The sequence below is a fragment of the Oryctolagus cuniculus genome, chromosome 12, assembly GCF_051225735.1.
Source record: "Oryctolagus cuniculus isolate XC-2025 breed Fujian yellow rabbit chromosome 12, ASM5122573v1, whole genome shotgun sequence".
NCBI lineage: Eukaryota > Metazoa > Chordata > Mammalia > Lagomorpha > Leporidae > Oryctolagus > Oryctolagus cuniculus.
This window is the reverse complement of record NC_142878.1, coordinates 107,116,025-107,137,303: the sequence shown is the minus strand read 5'-3', so window position 1 is coordinate 107,137,303 and position 21,279 is coordinate 107,116,025. Positions and strand designations below refer to the sequence as shown.

Below are 21,279 nucleotides of genomic sequence, written 5' to 3'. Positions count from 1 at the left end.
TGTCCATCAACTGATGACTAGATAATGAAACCGTGGTATACATACACTACGGAATACTACTCAGCCATAGGAAGAATGAAATCCTGTCTTTTGCAACAAAATGCGTGTGGAAGTTCCAGTTGCATCTGGAAACCATTATGCTTAGTGAAATGAATCAGTCCGCCAAATGACAAATAGCACGTTTTCTCTGATGTGTGGTAGTTAATATAGAATACAGCAAATGTGTAAGAATGAAACTGACAGCTTACGACTCGATGGTCGTTTTAGCCCTTGTTTGTATTCCTGTGGAGCAGTGGTCTTTCCCCTTTTTACTTGTTGAACATCATGGTTAGTGGTGCATTAGCCTGTAATTATAAAGTAAATTGAAGTTATGTTATTGCAAAAATTAAAGGGAAAAAGAAGGAAGGAATAAGGAGGGAGGAAGGAAAGTTTTATTATTTTCTTAAAATTATATCTGTGACATACATGAAATCTGTTCTCTTTGCATTAGTAAAAATTAAAATTATTTGCCTCAGATGGTAATGTTTTGATAGTTACATTATTAAAAAAACTTTAAATATCCTTAAATAATCTAATAGTCTCACTGATGCTGACCCTGTAACTCAACTCTCTTCACAACAGAGTGAAAATGTGAGATTTATCAAGAAATTACTTAAGGGAGTTTTGAATTTTCTAAAGGATCCCATGGGATAAGTTCTCATTAAAAGAGACTGTTAATAGGGCCATTTATAATTAGGAAATATTCCTCTAAAACTTCACATTAAAAGCTTAGAAGAATAGAAATAGACAAAGCACTCTAGCTTAGAGTTAACTGAAGTGGACTTCCATTCAGCAACTGTTATTCAGTATTTATTATAACGTGCCATGTTTTAAGTACTGTTTGTGAATCTGAACAAAATATAAAGGCTTTCAATCAAATCCTTCATAGTGATTAAATGTCAAAGTTTTTCTTTTTTATTTAAAGGATTTCTTTTTTTTTTTTTTTTTTTCATTTGACAGATAGTTAGACAATGAGAGAGAGAGAGAGAGAGAGAGACACAGACAGAAAGGTCTTCCTTCCGTTGGTTCACCCCCTAAATGGCCGCTACGGCTGGAGCTGTGCCGATCCGAAGCCAGGAGCCAGGTGCTTCCTCCTGGTCTCCCATGTGGGTGCAGGGCCCAAGCACTTGGGCCATCCTCCACTTCCCTCCTGGGCCACAGCAGAGAGCTGGACTGGAAGAGGAGCAACCGGGACAGAACCGGCGCCCCAACTGTGACTAGAACCCAGTGTGCCGGCACTGCAGGCGGAGGATTAGCCAAGTGAGCCACGGCGCCGGCCCCTAAAGGCTTTATTTAAAAGAGGGAACATTCATGTTGCTCCTTCTGTGGCTGCTGTCTTGAGTTACTTAGACTTTTATTGAGAGATTGTTTTGTATTTTAATTTTTTTTTTTTTTTTTTTTGACAGGCAGAGTGGACAGTGAGAGAGAGAGACAGAGAGAAAGGTCTTCCTTTGCCGTTGGTTCACCCTCCAATGGTCGCCGCGGCTGGCGCGCTGCAGCCGGCACACCGCGCTGATCCGATGGCAGGAGCCAGGAGCCAGGTGCTTTTCCTGGTCTCCCATGGGGTGCAGGGCCCAAGCACCTGGGCCATCCTCCACTGCACTCCCTGGCCACAGCAGAGAGCTGGCCTGGAAGAGGGGCAACCGGGACAGAATCCGGCGCCCTGACCGGGACTAGAACCCGGTGTGCCGGTGCCGCTAGGCGGAGTATTAGCTTAGTGAGCCACGGCGCCGGCTGTATTTTAATTTTTTTTATTGCTGTTAATTTCGAGTGGTAGGAATTTACCATATGACTGTGACATAGAAAACAGATCTGGGTACCCAGACCACTGGATGCAGTAGCAAAGGTTACCCTCCCATTATGTTATTCTGGGTTATTGAAAGGATTAGAGGTTTGATTGCTGAATAGGAAGGATAGTTGGTTTATGCCTTTGGGATAAAATTATGCTTTTCCATGCTTGCTGTTTCAGTCAACATAAAGATTTTAGGAAAAACTTCATTTTTCCTTGCACAGCACTACAGATCTATGTGGTGTTACTTAGGTAGCACGTGTGGGGTTTGAGTGTGTAGTAATTAGGTATTACACTCGATGAGGAAGGTGACCTCTGGGTTTGGGATCGTGGAAGTGTTTGTGCGTGTGGAATTTGTGCTGGCCCTTGCAGGGAGCACGGGGTATCTCATGGGGCAGGAGTCATCCCAGGGCTTCCAGTTAGCAGCTTCACTCCTCAGGAACACGCCATCACTCTAGGAACACGCTGTCACTCCTCAGGAACACGCCGTCACTCCTCAGGAACACGCCGTCACTCTGGGAACACGCCGTCACTCCTCGGGAACACGCCGTCACTCCTCAGGAACACGCCGTCACTCTCTAGGAACACACCGTCACTCCTCAGGAACACGCCGTCACTCCTCGGGAACACGCCGTCACTCCTCAGGAACACGCCGTCACTCCTTATCCAGCCTTTGCATTCGTGAGTGAGAAGGTTGGTTTAGTAAGGGCCGCGGACGCCTCAGCCTGAATGTGGGCGCAGTGGACTGGGAGAGTCTTCCAGCAGGTGCGTGCCTTACTGTTGTCAGGAGGTAGCCGTGCAGGCCACGCTGGGGAAGTTTAATTTGAGTATGTTGATTTTGAGATATATGCTGACTTGAGGTAATAACTTAATATGCATTAGCAGTCATAGATCTTCAACTTTAAAAATTTTATTTTACTTACTTGTAAGTTCATGAGAGGGAGAAGGGGAGAGAGAGAGGGAGGGAGGGAGGAGAAAGAGAGAGAGAGAGAGAAAGAGAGAGAGAAAGAGAGAGAGAAAGAGAGAGAAAGAGAGAGAGAAAGAGAGAGAGAAAGAGAGAAAGAAAGAGAGAAAGAAAGAGAGAAAGAAAGAAAGAAAGAAAGAAAGAAAGAAACAAACAAACACACAGACAAATGCCTGCAGCAGCTTGGGCTGGGCCAGGCCGAGGCCAGGAACGAAGAATTCAGTCTGGGTCTCGCAGGGTGGTGTCAAGGACCCAAGTTCTTGACCCATTACCCGCTTCATCTTAGGGTGCTCATTTGCAGGAAGCTGGACTTGGAAGCAGAGCTGAGGCCCGAACCCTGGTACACCAACATGAAATACAGGCATCTTTTTTTTTTTTTTTTTTTTTAATTCACAGGCTTTTATTGGGGTTCTGCTCCCGGGCGAGGTTCCCCGGTCCCAACAGAGCAACAGAGCAGGGGCCGGGGAAGTCGCGTGTCAGAGATTGGGAGAGCTCCTTTTATAGATTCAGGGCATGGGGGTTAAAGGTTGAGGCGGGTCTGATCCTCATTGGTTGACCTTTAGGCACCCGCAGGGACCTTGACAAGGACTTTCTTCCCCGCAAGTACAGGTGGGAACTTTCCATTCCCAGAAGTGTAGGCCTTCCCTCCATGTGGATCCCAAAGCTACCATCCCGACCTTTTGATGATAGGAAAGGAGGTGACGATGAGTCTCTGGCTACTTCCTGCTGACTGGGGACGTCGTCTACAGGGGCCCGCTGGGGGTATCTTGGGGCTCCACAGGGGCAGGCATGTATGGATGGAGAAGCATCTGGTTGACTGCCTGGTTGCTGAAGGCCTTGGTTAGTTACATTATCACCTGCTGTAAACACTTCAACAGACACTGCAGTATACAAGTCAGGGTGAGAATAGCAACCAATGATCCTAAGAGTGGCATTAACCAGGTAATGAAAGGATTTCATAAAGGAGAGGAAATGAGGGGGGGTCTCTGGACCCTTGTGAGGATTGTTTGATGGATGTGGTTTAAATCTGATCCAGCCAAGACCAGGAGAAAGGCCACTCAACTTTTGCAGGTAGAGGGGTTTGTCTGTAGAGAAATTCTGAATAATCATACAAATTAGGTGGAGGAGAGGACCATCAATACACACAGGTTGGGAGTAGAGTCAACTAAGTTTTCTGATTGAGAGGCAAATAGAACCTGACAGAAGGGGCTTGATAATAATCTGGTGGGCTTTAGGTCTTGTAAGTTAAGAGGCCCAGACTTACCTCTTCACACAGGTTACATCCTAAGGGAGGTGTGAACATCCTTGGGGAAGGCACCCTGTTGACTTCCATTACCTGCCTGGCCTGGGAGGAGAGCTGGCCAGGTGAAGGCAGGTGGCATCTCTAACGGGAAATTTACAGTTCTGCCTGCAGTGTTGCTGACCCTACTTGGCCGTCTCTTCTCAGCAGCGGTGGTCACCTTGGAAGCTGGACTGAGTGAAGGGCTTTTCAGCTTAGAGCCAATAAGATCTGTGGCTCTGACCTGAAGTCCTTCGACTTCAGGGCAGGTCCATTTCCAGTGATCCAGCTCTTGGCTGGCAGAGCTGCCAGGGCTCTTCACAAGCTGATTTCTGCTGAAGCCCAGGCTTTCCACACTGAAAGCCACTGCAGTGGACTGGCCTGTTGGGTCTCCTTGAGGGCAGATCACTGTACAGAACAGCCATTAATAGGCTGCCACCTATCTTTCCATTTCTGATGCCCAGCTTTCTTTTCCTCCTGATTTTTGCTAACGCAGACCAGAGGATGCAAGTCAAGGGGGTGCTCAAGTCCCATCTCTAATCTAAAAATCAAACTGTGCACCTTGGAGAGTCCTTCAGAATAGAATTAGTTTCCTGCCTCGAAGAGAATAGACAAATGAGAGAACAAGTTGGACTTAGAATAGAGAAATGGGGGTGCCGGTCCCAGATCACTTACTGACAATAGCAATATCAAATGAAAACTTAGAAAGCAGTTTCAATCATTATGTAACAAATATAGCAGTTTCAATACTAGCTTTTTAAACTCTTTAACTGTTTTTTAATTTACCAATTTATTCAAATTACTTTCTGCTCTTAGTAACCTCAGTTAACCATACTTTCAGTTGGTACCTATAATACATTATTGGTTTCATCTGTTTACAGCGCCATCCCAGAGTACTGAGTACAATAGATGTGGCTGGAAAAAGTCCATCAGAACTGATAGGAGGACAGCTAAGCACAGAACCAACAACGCTTTAGTTTTGTGAGCAGCAAATCTGATATATAAAACTGTGGATGACAAAAGACTTTCAGTTGCCACGTTTAAAATTATAAACTCAACAAGAGGCACGTGCTTACTTCACATGGCATTTTTGAAAGCACCTGTAGGATTTCACAAAACATTTAACTCTTTAGGCCTCTGTGGCTTTCTCATTAATATCCAAGATTTCTTTCGTAACCTTCTGTGACTTCCACACATACCCTCTTCAACTTACTTGAAACATTCCATCATTTCCATTCCAGTCTAGAGTAAACTAGCCATCAGGATGAAGTCAATCTTACAAACCTTGTCCTTTCTTTATTCAAAATAACTCTTTCCTTTTAACCTTCCTTACCAAATGCACATTTCTATAACATTTTTTAACACAAATTTAACATGGTGAGTATACAAGAGTTTACATTTAGACACATTATCTCATTTGCCTTAACCCAATTTAAATTAGCAGTTACAGGGCCAGCGCCACGGCTCACTAGGCTAATCCTCCGCCTTGCGGCGCTGGCACACCGGGTTCTAGTCCTGGTTGGGGTGCTGGATTCTGTCCCGGTTGCCCCTCTTCCAGTCCAGCTCTCTGTTGTGGCCAGGGAGTGCAGTGGAGGATGGCCCAAGTACTTGGGCCCTGCACCCCATGGGAGACCAGGGTAAGTACCTGGCTCCTGCCATCGGATCAGCGTGGTGCGTGGCCGCCGCGGCCATTGGAGGGTGAACCAATGGCAAAGGAAGACCTTTCTCTCTGTCTCTCTCTCTCTCACTGTCCACTCTGCCTGTCAAAAAATAAAAAATAAAAAAAAATTAGCAGTTACACCTAAATGACTTAAGATGCTGATATTAAATATCACTATCTGAATTCAATTAAAATTAAAATTGCATTCATCTAAAACAAGTACTAATTACCCATTGTTGTTTCATTGAGTACTGATTACCAGGAAACCTGTTAAAATAAATTGCAAAATAAGTTCAGCAAGTTACAAAGCGATATTTTCAAAGGTAGTGATCTTCCTAGATTCAAAGAGAAATTCCTTCAAACTCAGTGTCTTTTTACAGTTACAGTTGCGTTTTTCCTAAGAACACCTTAGGCCCATGATGTCATATTTAGTTGGCCACGTGGGGCTTAGGCACTTGACCTAAAACCCAGCAGACAGGAGGGGTGGGGTAAAGAAGGGAAAAAAGAGGGAGAAGGAGAGTGTAAGAGAGAGACAAGAGAGGAGAGGAGCTAGTGAGGAGAAGAGAGTAGAGTAAGGAGACCAGAGAGGAGGCTAGAGAGCCACGTGTTCAGGAACAGGTCCTTTTAAAACTTTGCCGGAGGGCGGCCAGGGAAGCAGGAGCAGCGAATCCCATTAGGATGGGGGTGGGGAGCTTGACACCAGTGGTTGGGCCACGTGGCTACCTGGCTTCCAGCAATGGCGGCAGGGAGAGGCAGAACATGGGGTGGGGCAGAGTGGAAGAATGCACATATGGGGGCGGGAGCTTCTTGGCTAGCTGTGGGGATCCCCAGGAACTCAGGAGGGTCCAAAAAGGTGGAGGGTGGAGAGTTTGGCAGTAACACAGAAGAGGCGTCCTTAGGAGGTGGGGGCCCAATCTTGGCCAGCAAGACCTGGGCCGTGGAGCAGGCAGAGAGGAAAGAAGGGGAGAAGGGAGTAGGACGGGAGCGGAGGTCTCAGAAAGCCTGGACATAGGGGACCTCTGACTGTTTTCTCTCCCTGCGGCAGAAATTCTCAAGGTAATTAGGCCATGCCTGGGTGGAGTAGAAGATGAGGCATTTACGCCGTAGGTCCTGGGCCAGTCCCAGTTTCTTCAAGTTCTCTAGGAGGCAGGCCAGGGGGCATGTTGAGTCCCACCCTCAGGATTGGCCAGATCCCATGGTCTCCCTGGTAGCCCAGATCTACTGAAATTCGGTCAAGGCGTCCCCAGTCCCAGACTTCAGCAGAAGGATTAGAGGTCAGTCCTCTATGGGGCCAAGCCAGTGGCGGGACGTCTCCACAGCTGCTGGAAGGCTAAACAGCGGAGAACAGAGCCCACGTGCGCACAATTTGGACGTCTCTGGACGGAGAGCTAGCCAGAGATCGCAGAGACTGGGCCAACCCAGAGGAGGGAGGGAGAGCAAGGGAGGAGTTACAGTTGGTCGAGCATGGTCCGTAGTCAGCCTGGGGCACCAGACAGGTTCAAGGAGCGAGGGGGCCTCGAACCCAGAAAGGGGAGGCGCCAACCTCAGCTCCCGGGTTTCGGCGCCATCTGCAAGGTGTCCGGCACATAACAAATCTTCTCAGGCAGACGAATCAATTAATTCACAGGCTTTTATTGGGGTTCCACTCCCGGGCGAGGTTCCCCGGTCCCAACAGAGCAACAGAGCAGGGGCTGGGGAAGTCGCCAAATGCAGGCATCTTTAACCAGTATCTTAGCCGCCAGGCCAAAGCCCATCCCAGGTCTCTGATTTTTCTTAGTGGTTAATACCCTAGGAGAAAGGCAAATAGTCAAGTCAGTTTGTAAATGAGGTAAAGACCAGTTAGCAGTTGCAGTCACTTCCCAGCCTAGTGTACATTTTACTTACCCACAGAGATGCTGGGAAGGATTTAGTTATAGGAGAGTAGTTTCTCTTAACAGATTCCTACATGTAGGGTTTGGGTCATCTATTGTATATCCTTTTTTCTAGGTGGTTTATATGGAAAACTGAGGAGAGGTATAAGTGATTGGGGATTCCAGGTGACTGTAAATGATACGGGTCACTTTGAAAATGGGTATTTTCCATTTTTCTCTCAGGTGGTTGCCCTTTTGAACTATTTAACCAGTAATAGCTTTTTAAAAACTAGGTAAAATGTTGGTTAAAACAAATAGTGTGTTTTAAAACTTGTTTCAGCTTTGGTAAAGCTTCCATAAGGGCCGCCTTTGGTCACTGGTTTCTTGTGGGAGGCACTGCACTCAGGCACTGGTATTGTGTGTCAGGAGGACAAAGCAGTGGCGCCAACCATCCTGCTCTGTGCACCAGCAACTACAATTAATTACAAACCAATCGAATCCGTTGCAGCCAATTGGTAAAGTAATTGGTAATTTTAGCTGCATGCCTATGTACAGTTAGCTGGATGCCTGTAACGCTGCTTTGAGAGCCACTTTTGTTCTGTTTGGTCCTGCTTGACAAAATGCCCTTCATAGCTGCAGGGCAAAGCTGTGCATCAGTGACTGCGGGGCTGCCCCAGCGCTTGTCTTGTTTGTATTCCCTTGTTCAAAAACATGGCTCGGGTTTCAGCCGCATGGTCCTGCTCTGATCACTTTTGATAATGTTGAGCTAAACATTCCTGAAAGTGGGCTGGTTCAGCCACCACATATAGTTTTTCTGTGCTCACTCGTAGAAGGAATGTAGCTACTGTGCCATGCTTGTCCTCCAGAGTTTTGGTGTGTTTTTTTGTTTAGCAAATAGGGAAATCAGAAAACTTCCGAAATAAATGATTCTGAATCAGATCTTTCTGTGCCCTAATGTAGATGGTTTAAGTCAAATAAATTTAATTAAAGAATTTGAATTATATTAGTAGAATCAAGAGAAGGAAGCTAACTAATTTTTTTTAATTTGTCCTTTTCCTGATTATAGAAGACTTATTACCAGTGATTTGGCACCAAGAATTATCTTTGAAAGGAAATAAACAATGCTTCTTTGTTCAGAGAGTATTTTAAATTAGAATATAACTTTAATGACTAAAGTAAGGGTAGTATTCAATTTCATTTATGAATAATTTGACATGCATTTATTATTAGTCTTGGATCTGATTTCCAAAGTGTGCCTCTATCTTTTAAAACTCATATAAGTGAAAAGTACTTTTGAGGTCTTTGCGTGAAACTGATACTACAGTCCATCTAAGATTTAGCTATAGAAAATTAGTGTATTTATAGTACACTTGATCCTTTATTTAAAAACAAAAAATTCCTTTTTAAATTTTAAAAAATGATGCATTTATGTATTTGGAAGACAGAGATAGACATATAGATAGACAGACAGATAGACAGACATATAGATAGACAGATAAATAGATAGACAGATAGACAGACAGACAGGTAGGGATTGATCTTCCACCTGCTGCGCCACGCTGCAGTGGCTGAGACCGAGGCTCCCACCTGGAACTCCATCCAGATCTCCCGTGCGGGTGGCAGGGGCACAGGTACTTGTGCTGTCTTTTGTTGCTTTCCCAAGTGTGTTAGCTGAACCAGGACTGGAACCAGGGCCCGTGTGGGTACCACTGTCATAGTTGGTGACTTCACCTGCTGCGCCACAGTGCTGGCCCCAGCACGTGGTCATTTTTATGCCTGGTTGGCATGTTCCGATGTTGGAAAGTTGTCTTTATTGTGAAGTTAGAGTGGTGTGAAACTGGTAGAGTGAGTACGCCTCCGCTTTGAAGTTCCTTGTCTTATTCACTGGAATAGCGGCTTTGGCTAATGAGCCAATACTCATACAGAGTCACACTTTATCTGTTTCTTCCTTCTTCTTACACCTTTCTTTATGTGAAAGGCAGAGTGGCACATAGACACACAGTGAGAGAGAGAGCGAGCGAGCAAGAGAGAGAGTGCACTGCAGGTGGATGTCTGGGTGCTGCTTCACTCCCCAACTGCTGGACCCAGTGGAACCAGAAGCTGGAGCTCCATCCAGGTCTCCCACAAGGGTGGCAGGCACCTAATTACTGCCTCCAGACGCATTAGCAGGAAGCAGAGGAGCCGGGACTGACCCCGCCCTCTGGTACGGAATGAGGGTGCCACATGCTGGCTCCTCTGCTTCTTCCTTTTTTTTTTTTAAAGATTTATTTATTTATTTTCAAGTCAGAGTTACACAGAGGAGAAGGAGAGGGAGAGAGAGAGAGAGAGAGAGGTCTTCCATCCGATGGTTCACTCCCCAGTTGGCCGCAATGGCTGGAGTTGTGCTGATCCGAAGTCAGGAGCCACGAGCTTCTTCTGGGTCTCCCATGCGGGTGCAGGGGCCCAAGGACTTGGGCCATCTTCTGCTATCCCAGGCCATAGCAGAGAGCTGGATTGGAAGTGGAGTAGCTGGGACTAGAACCGGCGCCCATATGGGATGCAGGCACTTCAGGCCAGGCGTTAACCCGCTGTGCCACAGTGCCGGCCCCTGTTTCTTCCTTCTGAGTAGTGGTGTGCAGCTCAGTGACCTGGGCTTTCACATTCTTTCCTTCACACAAATTTTAATTGTGTTTCAGTGCCAAGAAATTACCTTTGCCACATGTGTAGAATGCATTGTCGCAGTGATACAATTTTGGATTATCTGAAGAAGCAGTCATGGTAATTATCATGAGTGTGTACAGCTGATCTGGTCATCCTAATTAAGCTGATTTGAAAATGATTATCTGGGGCTGGTACTGTGGCACAGAGGGTTAAAGCGCTGGCCCGGCATCCCAGATGGGCGCTAGTTCGAGTCCCTGCTGCTCCTCTTCCGATCCGACATGTGAGGTCATGTGCTGCTTTTCTTCCTGTGTCTGATTTACTTCACTTATTAGTATAATGTCCCCCAGTTTCATTCATGCTTCTGCAGATGTGAGGGTCTCCTCCTTCCTTAAGGCTGAGCAGCAGTCACGTGTGTGTGTGTGTGTGTGTGTGTGTGTGTGTCCCCGCTCATCACTGACAGACACTTAGGGTACTGTCCGTAGTGCTGCAGCGGCCGTGGGAGTGCAGGTCTCTCTGAGCTGATTTCAGTCCCTGTGGGTACCTACTCAGAGGGATCGCTGGGCCACGTGATAGTCTGGTTTTTGATTTTTCAAGGACCCTCCCTGCTATTCCCCACAGCGTCCGTACTGATTTACGTCTTTCTCATCAGCAGTGCACAGGGTTTGCTTTGTCTTCTGCTCTCGCCAGCACTTGCTGTCTCTCGTCTTCTTTGCTAGCAGCCATTCTGACAAGCGGGAGGCGACTTCTTAGGGTGGAATCTACGTTCCCAGATGATTAGGTTTTTTCACTTTATTTTTTATTTCTAAACAGATTTATTTGTCAGAGTTATAGAGTGAAGGAGAGAGGGAGAGAGAGAGGGAGGGGAGGGAGGGAGGGAGGGAGAGAGAGAGAGAGAGAGAGGTCTTCTATCTGCTGGTTCACTCTCCAGATGGCCCCAACAGCTAGAGTTTGGCCAGTCCGAAGCAAGGCGCCAAGAGCTTCATCCAGGTAACCTATGTGGGTAGCAGGGGCCCAAATGCTTTTTTTGTTTTTAAAGATTTATTTATTTATTTGAAAGTCAGAGTTACAGAGAGAGAGGAGAGGCAGAGAGAGAGATAGGTCTTCCATCGGATGGTTCACTCCCCAATTCGCCACAATGGCAGGAGCTGTGCTGATCTGAAGCCAGGAGCCAGGAGCTTCTTGCTGGTCTCCCACGTGGGTGCAGGGGCCCAAGGACCTGGGCCATCTTCCACTGCTTTCCCAGGCCACAGCAGAGAGCTGGATTGGAAGTGGAGCAGCTGGGTCTTGAACCGGCCGCTGATATGGGTTGCCGGTGCTTCAGGCCAGGGTGTTAACCTGCTGTACACAGCACCAGCCCCGGGGCCAACTACTTGAGCTGTATTTTGCTGCTTTTCCCAGGAAGTTGGGAGCTAGATTGGAAGTGGAGCAGCTGGGACACAGCTGGTGCCCATGTGGGATGCCAGCATTGCGGTGAGCAGCTCTACCTGCTGGGGTGCTGACCCTGTTTGTTTGTTTGGAAAGTGATTTGTTTGTTTATAGGGCAGAGCCCTGGAGAGGGAGAGACCTTCCGTCTACTGACTCACTCCCCACCCAAATGGCCACAACAGCTGGTCCAGACCAGCCTGAATGCAGGAACCAGGAACTCCCTCCTGGTCTCCCACGTGGGTGACAGGGACCCGGTACTTGCCCCGTGGCTTTCTGCCTCCTCTAGGCACATCTGCAGGGCGCTGGGTCAGAAGCAAGGCAGCTCCCGTGGGCGTGCTGGCGTCGCGAGCAGGCGCCTGCCCTCTCCACGTCGTGCACTGTTCCTTTGAATTCTGCACCGGGTAAACCATGCATCTGTTTTCTTAGGGTCAGTTTCTGGAGGTTTATCCTGTCCTTTTCCTTCGTTTCCGTTCTCCATATGGGTTTCCCTGCCTCTCCCAGTGGTGCTAGACTGGCCACGTGGAGCACGAAGGCCGTGGACCTTGCTGTTCAGTCCACCCAGATTCCAGGTGCCTCTTAGGCCTTTGTGCTTTGCTCCTTGGGCCCCGATTATGGTTGTGCTAAGACCTGGTATCACAGCGAGCAGGCAGGAGAGAACGCAGTCTCTCCAGAGGAAGCTGGAAGCGTTGGGGGTTGCGTATGCTCCAGTTCCCTCTGTCCCCCGGGAAGAGCTGGGAGCAGGAGTGTTCTCCTGGCGTCTGCGCTGGGCTGGGCGATGGTCCGTGGTCATTCAGACTTTGCTCTTGTTGCTCCCAAGGGCTGCTGTTCCAGACGCTGCCCGAGTCAGGTGTGCTAGCTGGAGGAAGTGTGTTAGCTGGAGCAAGCTAGCAGAGTTGTGGGAAGGTCCACATGCCTGACCCGCTTCACGGAGCACAGCTGATTCTGTTTTTGCAGGCTACTTGATGGCTTGACTGCAAGCATCAGCTGGGGCGTCAGGACGTTAGGGGTGTAGTCTGTTCCCTCCAGGGAGAACTCGGGAGCTGGGGTTTGCTGGTGAGTGAGTGCTGGCCCTGCGGTGGGGGTGGGGGTATCTGCTGGAGGGGTGCCTGTTTCAGAGGAGCCTCGGGGTGGGTGTCTGAGCCAGCAGGTAAGAGGCCGCTTGGGGGACCTGCGGCATGCTGGCTCGGCATTCTGGAGTCTCCCGAGAGCGAAGAGAACGGAGGTGTCAGCGTTTCTCGCAGCCGTCTCTTCCAGGGCTCTGGGAAGAAAGAAAGGCCAAGGTCCTGCTGGGGCACGGTGCCCTAAAATCGGGGGATCCACACCTTGCAGCTCCCAGGGGTCTGGACCACATACAGCCACCCAACCTTACGGCTCTCGTAGGCAGGTTTGTCTCCTGTCCCACCTGGCTCAGGAGCAGAAGGGGCTCAGTGTTCTGGAGTGTCCTGGGATCCTGCAGGACAAAGCAGCGACTTTAAGTGGGAGTCAGCACTGTCAGCAGCTGCCTCCCCCAGGGTTCAGGGAAGAAACAAAGGGCAAGGAAAGGACTTGCTCCCAGGGGCTCCGGAGATGCGTCACCTGCACGCCTCTGCAGCAGGAGGCTGAGGGCGTGGCTTCTCAGCGGCTTGCATCTGGGAGCCAGTGGGGCGGGTGAGCAGCAGAGCTCCGGGAGCCTGCGGCGCACGGGGGCACGGCCCACCCTCTGCTCCCACAGTTGCAGCAGGTCAGCAGATTCTCATGGAAGGAGAGAATTCAGGGGAGGGCCCGGCTCCCACGGCTCCCACCAGAAGGATGAGCGCTAAGCCACTAGCCCTGGGAGTCAGCAGAGCTCGGTTTCACGTTTGCAAGGACCGCAGGAGAAACCAGCTGTCTGTTCTTTAGGGATTTCTGATCTGCACTGACACAAGGGTCAGCCTCACTCGCGAGACAGGCACCTGCGGTTCCCCAGCACAGGGACCTCTGTCTGACGCCCAGTAGTCTCCGCTGCTCGGGTCTAAAACCCAGCTTTGCATCTTCTGTGGTCACTGGTTCCCAGGACCAGGCCATCAGTAGACTGGAGGCCTTGCCCTCCTGCTCCTCAGTGTACTGTCACTCTCAGAATTCCAGAGTATGCCACATGATGGCCAAAGATGTGATTTTTATTTCTTCCTTAAAATGTATTGATTTCTTAGCTGAAAGGTAGAGAGACATCTGCTCGTTCACTCCCTCAAGTGCCCACAACGACCAGGGCTGGGCCAGCCAAAGCCGGCAGGTGGGAACTCAAGCCAGGTCCCCCATGTGGGTGGCAGAGACCCAACTACTTGAGCCATGACCTGCTGCCTCCCAGGGTGCACCTTAGCAGGAAGCTGGAATCTGAAGCAGACCTGGGACGTGGACCCAGGCCCTCCAAAATGGAACCCAATTCTCCGTCTACAGCTGGAGAAGCATGCAGATAAATCCTTTTTGTAATTTTTAAAGGTTTTTATTTACTTATTTGAGAGGTAGAGTTACAGTGAGAGGGAGAGACAGAAAGTTCTTGCATCTGCTGCTTCAGTCCCCAAATGGCTGTAATGGTCAGAGCTGAGCTGGTCTCAGGCCGGGAGCCAGGAGCTTCTTCCTGGTCTCCCACACAGGTGCAGAGGCCCAAGCGTTTGGGCCATCTTCTACTGCTTTCCCAGGCCACAGCAGCAAGCTGGATCAGAAGAGGAGCAGCCAGGTCTAACCAGCGCCCGTATGGGATGCCGGTGCCGCAGGCAGAGGACTAACCTACTGCACCACAGCAGCAGCCCCTAAATCCCTTCTCTAAAGAAACTGAGACGAATGTGTATTCTGCTGTTGTTGGGTGAAGTAGTCCTTGGTGGTGGTGTCCAGTGTCTGTCCTCACTGGTTTTCTGCTTCTGGGTCCATGCACTTTGGATGGACGGATGTTGAAGTCTCCGACTGTAGCAGGGACCTCGTCCTACCTCCGTGTGTTTTGGCAGTCTGGTGCTAGGTGCATACATGATAAGGATCATTGTGTTTCCCGGAGAACTTGCCCCTTAATGATTGTCTATTGTTTCTCTTTGTTCCAGATCACTTTTCTTGTCCTCAGTCTGTCTGAAATTCATATAACTACTCTTGCTTTCTTTTATTTAGTATTAGCATGTTTTCTTCATCTGTGTCTTTATTATTTTAAATATTTATTTATTTATTTGAGAGGCAGAGTTATAGACAGAGAGATAGAGAGAAATATCTTCTATCCACTGGTTCAGTCCCCAAATTGCCACAATGGCTGGAGCTGGGCCAATTCTAACCAGGAACCAGGAGCTTCTTCCAAGTCTCCCACGTGGGGGCAGGGGCCCAAGCACTAGTGCCATCTTCTGCTGCTTTCTCAGGCCAGTAGCAGGGAGCTGGATCAGAAGTGGAGCAGCCAGGGCTCCAGCTGGCGCCCTTATGGGATGCTGACACCAGAGGCAGAGGTTTAACCTGCTATACCACAGTGCCAGACCCTGTGTCTGTCTTTCTTTAGACTTTTTTTTAAAAGATTTTATTTATTTGAGAAGTAGAGTTACAGAGAGAGGGAGAGACAGAGAGAGAGGTCTTCTGTCTGCTGGTCCACTCCCCAGATGTCTGCAGTGGCCAGAGCTGGGCCAGTCTGGAGAAGCCAGAAATTTCTTCCTGGTCTCCATGTAGCTGCAGGGATCCAAGCGCTTGGGCCACCTCTCACTGCTTCCTCAGGCCACAGCAGGGAACCAGATTGGAAGTGGAGCAGCCGGGACTCCAGTCGGCACCCCTATGCCATGCCAACACCACAGGCAGAGGCGTAGCCCACTACCCCACAGCGCCGGCCCCTGTGTCTTTACTTCTAATGTGGGTTTCCTGTAGATGATGTACAGTTTGGTCTTGTTTCATTTATTTACTTGACAAATAAAAATTATGTACAGTTGTCTTGTCCAAGTTGTGTTGAAATATCTATATACTGAGGAATGGTTCAGATGAACTAATACATGTGTGCCTGATGTCGCATACTAACAATTTTCGTGTGCTAAGCACACTTAAAATCCCTTCTCAACAGTTTTTCAAGAGTACATCATTGCATTGTTGTTAACTCTAGAACTCTTGGACCACTCCTTCGATCTGAAAGTGTGCATCCTTTGATCAAGATTTCCTCAGCCTCTCTGTGTAGCCCCCCCCCCCCCCCGACCCCCGAAGCCAGCATCCAAAGCCTCTGTGAGTCCAGCACTGTGGAGTCCACGTGTACGGGAAATCCTGCAGTCGCTGTGTTTCCGTGCCTGGTTTCTTTCACTTACCTTAGTGCCCTCCCTGGTTCATCCGTGTTGTGAATGACAGGGTTCCATTCACTGTTCAGGCTGGATACTGTTTGCTTGTGTCTGTGTACCACACTTTCTTTATTCATCCATTATCTGTTGACGGATACACAGGTTGATTCCGAATCTTGGCTGGTGGGAACAAAGCTACGATGAACATGGGAGAACTCAGCCATCTCTGACATAGTGGGTTTGCTTCCTTTAGATTTGTCCTCACAGTGGGATGGCTGGAACACCTGGTGGTTCCTTTCCTTTTTTTTTTTTTTTTTTATAGATTTGTTTATTTATTCGAAAGAGTTAACACACACAGTCTTCCATCCACTGGTTCACTCCCCAAATGACGCAACAACTGGAGGTGGGCCAATCCAAAGTCAGAAGCCAGGAGCTTTTTCTGGGTCTCCCACATGGATATAGGGGCCCAAGGACTTGGGCCATCTTCCACTGCTTTCCCAGGCCATAGCAGAGAGCTGGATTGGAAGTGGAGCAGCTGGGTCTCGAACTGGTGCCCACATGGGATGCCAGCACTGCGGGCAGCAGCTTTACCCACTATACCACAGTGCTGGTCCTGGAACAGTTTCTTAAGTATGATATGCAAAGCATAAGTAACTAGAGAAAAAACTGGTCAATTGAACATAATCAAAATTAAAAACTTGGATGTTTGAAAGGGTAGTATCAGGTGAAAGGATCACCCACAAAATGGGAGAAAATATTTGCAAGTCCTGTATCTGGAGAGGCCCTTGAAATCCAGAATAAATGAAGAGCTGTTATGGATTAACAATAAAAATGAGAGATGGCTCAGTTTAAAAACAGATAGTGGGGGCCAGTGTTATGGTATAGTGGGTTAAACTGCTGCTTGCAATGCCCACATCCATGTTAGTGTTGGTTGGAATCCCAATTGCTAGTCCAGCTCCCTGCTAGTGTGCCTGGGAAAGCAGCAGAGGATGGCCTAAGTGCCTGGGCCCCTGCCACCCACGGGAAGACCTGGATGGGGTTCCTGACTCCTGTCTTTATCTGATCCAGCACCAGCCTTTCTGGCTGTTTGGAGAGTGAACAGGCAAATGCAAGTCTCTGTCTCTCTCTCTCTCTTACTCTGCCTTTCAAATAAATAAAATAAAAACTAAACAATGATTTTGAATAGACATTTTTCCTAAGAGGATATACCAATGTCCAGTAGGCATAGGAAAAAATGCTCAATGTTAATATTTATCGGGAAAATGTAAATAAAAACCACAATGATACTATTTATTAGTAGGATGATTACACTCAAGAAAATCTGCAAGTGCTGGTAAGGATATGAAAAATACAGGGGCCAGTGCTGTGGCGAAGCAGGTAAAGCTGCCGCCTGTAGTGCCAGCATCCCATATGGGCGCTGGTTTGAGTCCCAGCTGCTCCACTTCCAATCCAGCTCTCTGCTATGGCCTGGGAAAGCAGTAGAAGATGGCCCAAGTCCTTGGGTCCCTGTATCCACGTGGGAGACCAGGAAGAAGCTCCTGACTCCTGGCTTCGGATTGGCTCAGCTCTGGCTGCTGCGGCCCGTTGGGGAGTGAACCAGCAGATGGAAGACCTCTCTTTCTCTCTCTCTGTCTCTCCTTTTCTCTCTGTGTAACTCTGACTTTCAAATAAACAAATAAATCTTTTTTTTAAAAAAGGATATGAAAAATACAGAACCCTTACAAATTGCTGGTTAGGAATATAAAGCTTGGTTTTTAACATGAACCTTGGGGCTACCATATGATTCAGAACATCTCCTTTAGTTATTTACACCCAACAGAGTTGGGGACGTGTTCACAGGAAAATGTGTGCACGAATGTTTGTAGCAGTGCTACTCCTAATGACAAAAGGAGAATCAACCCTAATACTCATGAACTGTTAATAAAAAGAATGTGTGATGTTCAGTCATTCAGATACAAGAAGAAACAAGCTACTGGGGCCTGCTGCCAGGGGGATGAACCTAAAAGCACTGTTAAGTGGAAGAGGGCCCGTGTCATATGGTTCTGTTTATTCAGACAGCCTGGACGAGGCCGCTGCACAGCTCCGGGAAGTACATCAGTGGTTGCTAGGAGGAGGCGGGAGGAATGTGAGTGGCGGTTGACGGGTTCAGGGTTCCTTTTTGAGATGATGAAAGTGTTCTGGAGTTAGATCATTGTCCAACTTTGCATATATTAAAAACAACTGAACTGCATACTTAAAGGGTGAGTTTTACCATATCTGAGTTATGTCTCAGAAAAATTGCTAGTGTTACGCAGCTCTTCTTGAACATAGAAAAAGAGAGGACTTTTTTCAGTAAAAGAAGCTGGCTGAATTGTTCAGCATTTCCTTGACAACGAAAGGCTTTATGAGACGGGAACAGCAGGTCAGGGCACAGATGCAGAAGTCCTAACCTGGAGCGATCTGTTGAAGCTCTTGATTAAAACATAGGACAAGAAGGTGGCTCACTCCGTTCTGCAGTGTCAGGGACATGTTTCAGTATTAATGTTGTGTACCAAATTAGTTGAATGAATATTAGAATTCCTATGACTCTGAGTAGATCTAAGAAACATACTGTATACAATCCAGTACCTCTTCATGAGAAAACTTCAGCACACTGGTAAGAAATGGGAACTTCTTTCTGATATAAGGTCTTGAGTAAACATCCTAGTGATGCGATCCTGTGTGCCTTAAGTTTTAATTCAGGTTCTTGCCTCCCACGGAGAGAAGAATGCAAAGTGGAGGCATAGTGAAGTGCACAAGTGAGAACAGGCGTTCTTTACAAGTGCGAGAGTAACCAGACATTCGCAGCCTGAGGGTGGCCGTCCCACCCAGGGAAGGCCCCATCGTGAGTGGGCCAGAGCATGGCCAGTAAGGAGAGGGAGAGCCTGAGTAGTTCCTCCACCCATGGTCCCGGGCCAAGAGACTTCTCCCCTGCTCTCAGTCTCTTGTTGGAGGTGAGGGGACGGGATGGATTGTTAGCAGGCATGGAGTCTTTTGGGGCTTTTATGATACCTCCGGGGAACCTCCTCATGGCGTCTGCTCCTTCAGGTTCTGGCTGAGACACAGGCATGTCCTGGGAAGGGGTGCTTCAAGCTGACAGCTACAGAGACGTTACACTGCAGGGCTGCAAGAATCCCAGCTTACATGGACCTGACTCCCTGCCTCGCTGGCCCAGATCAGCACTTAATGGTGAAATGTTGTCAGCTTGCCTTCTGAGGAATTTGGAATGAAACAGGAAAGCCTGCCATCATTTCTATACAGCATTGCATATGAGATCCTAACCAGCACATAACAACAGGAATCAGACACAGGAGTAGGAGTGAAGCTGAGGAAGTAAACGCAAGGGTGCAGTGACTGAGGTGCTGCTCGGGACCCTGCCTCCCACGCCACTCCACCTCTGCTAACGTGCCTCCTCAGAGCAGCCGGAGGTGACGCCAGTCCCTGCCACCCGCGTGGGAGACGTGGGTTGAGTTCTGGCTTTGTCCTGGCCTAACCTGGGCTGTTGCTGACTTTTGGGTAGTCAACCAGTAGAGGAGAAGTCTCTTTCTCTCTGCCTCTCAGATTTCTAAAAATTTAAAGAGTAGTTCATGCAAAATGGAATGAAGAGGTAAGTGCATTTTGGTGTAAAGAATATCTTGAGGGGCAGGCTTTGTGGGATAGTGGGTAAAGCTGTCACCTGTGGCACTAGCATCCCGTGTGGGTGCTGGTTCAAGTCTCAGCTGCTCTGCTTCCAATTCAACTCCCTGCTAACGTGCCTGGGAAAGCAGTGGAAGATGGCCCAAGTGCATGGGCCCCTGTACCCACGTGGGAAACTTGGAAGAAGCTCCTGGCTTCAGATTGGCCCAGCTCTGTTGCGGCCATTTGGGGAGTGAACCAGCAAATAGAAGATTTCTTTCTTTGTCTGTCTCCCAACCAACCAACCAACCTCCCTCCCTCCTTCCCTCCCTCCCTCCCTCCCTCCCTCCTTCCCTTCCCTCCCTCCTTCCCTCCCTCCTTCCCTCCCTCTCCTCCTCTCCCCCTCCCTTTCTCCTTCCCTCCCTCTCCTCCTCTCCCCCTCTCCCCCTCCCTTTCAAATAAATAAATAAATAAATAAATAAATAAATAAACCTTTTAAAAAATGTTGAAATCCATAATTGCGGACTTTTCAAATTTGTGAAAAATGTGTATGGGTCAAAGACTTCAAAAATTTTCTTCACCAATATAAACTTATTTTTTCATTCCATTTTCCAAAAACTGTTTGAACTGTCCTTATCTGTCGTTATTCACAGTGTTTATGTGCCTATATTTAGAAAATCCAGAAGAATCTAAAAGAAATTATTAGAAGTATTGAATTAAAAGTTGCCAGTTACAAGTTCAAATGACGAAAATCAGCAGCAAGAGAAAGTGGGAAAGAATATGTTTAACAGTGCCACTGGGGCCGGCGTTGTGCTGTAGCACGTGAAGCCACTGCCTGTGATGTTAGTATCCCATATGGGGCCGATTTGTGTTCCTGTCTAGCTCCCTGCTAATGGCCTGAGAAAGGCAGCAGAGAATAGCCCATGTACTTGGGCCCCTGCACCCATGTCAGAGACCCTGAAGGAGCTCCTGGCTCCTGGCTTTGGCCTGGCTCAGCCCTGGCCATTGCAGACATCTGGGGAGTGAATCAGCAGATAGAAGAGCTCTGTCTCTCCCCTTCTTGCTCTGTACTCTGACCTTCAAATAAATAGATAAATCTTAAAAAAGAAAATGCCATTTATTCTTAGGATTCCATCTTATAAAAGGTATGAGGGCTCCTACATAGAAAACATGAATACATTTTTGAGGGGTTTTGAACAATATAGAAACAGAGGGAAGTGTATGTATCTGTCGTGGACCCCATGAGCCAGTACTACAAGTGGCAGCAGGAGATGGCTCAAGTAACTGGGTCCCTGCCACCCACGTGGGAGACCAGGATTGTGTTCTAGGCTCTGGCCCTGACCCAACCTGGGCCATTTGGGGAGTGTCTATCTTTTTCCTTTTTTTTTTTTTTTTGCCCTTTTTCCTCCTTCATAAAAAACATTGCACCTTTCCCCTTACAATGAAGATGGGCTGATTCTAAAATTTATATGGAAATACAAAGGGTTTGAAGTAGATCGGCATCGTGAGGATGTCGTCATAGCTGGGTAAGTCATTCTAGTGGGTCTGAAGATTGCAGAGCTCACAGCAGTGTAAGGTAGTTTGGTAGTGGCACAACACCAAATGGTTAAGAAGCTGCCTGGACACCGGCACTCCATATCTGAGTGCCTGGGTTCAAGTGCCAGCTCTCCCCTGGATTCCAGCTTCTTGTTAATCTGCGCCCTGGGAAGCAGTGGTGCTGGCCCGTTGCTGGATCTCTACGCCTGGATTGAGTTCCTGGCTCTCA

General features: G+C 48.1%; 1 protein-coding gene across 10 annotated transcripts in view; it reads left to right on the top strand.

Moving 5' to 3' along the window:
* The window catches only part of SCAPER (S-phase cyclin A associated protein in the ER), a 439,476-nt gene that overhangs the window by 66,631 nt on the left and 351,566 nt on the right, over nucleotides 1–21,279 (top strand). The window contains exon 1 of one of the 10 annotated variants that reach the window (XM_089310831.1): nucleotides 12,677–12,699. The exons of the other annotated variants lie outside the window; for them this stretch is intronic. The gene's annotated coding sequence lies outside the window, so the exon portion shown is untranslated. Of the gene's footprint in view, nucleotides 1–12,676; nucleotides 12,700–21,279 lie in introns of those variants that run through there. 10 annotated transcript variants of the gene reach the window in all.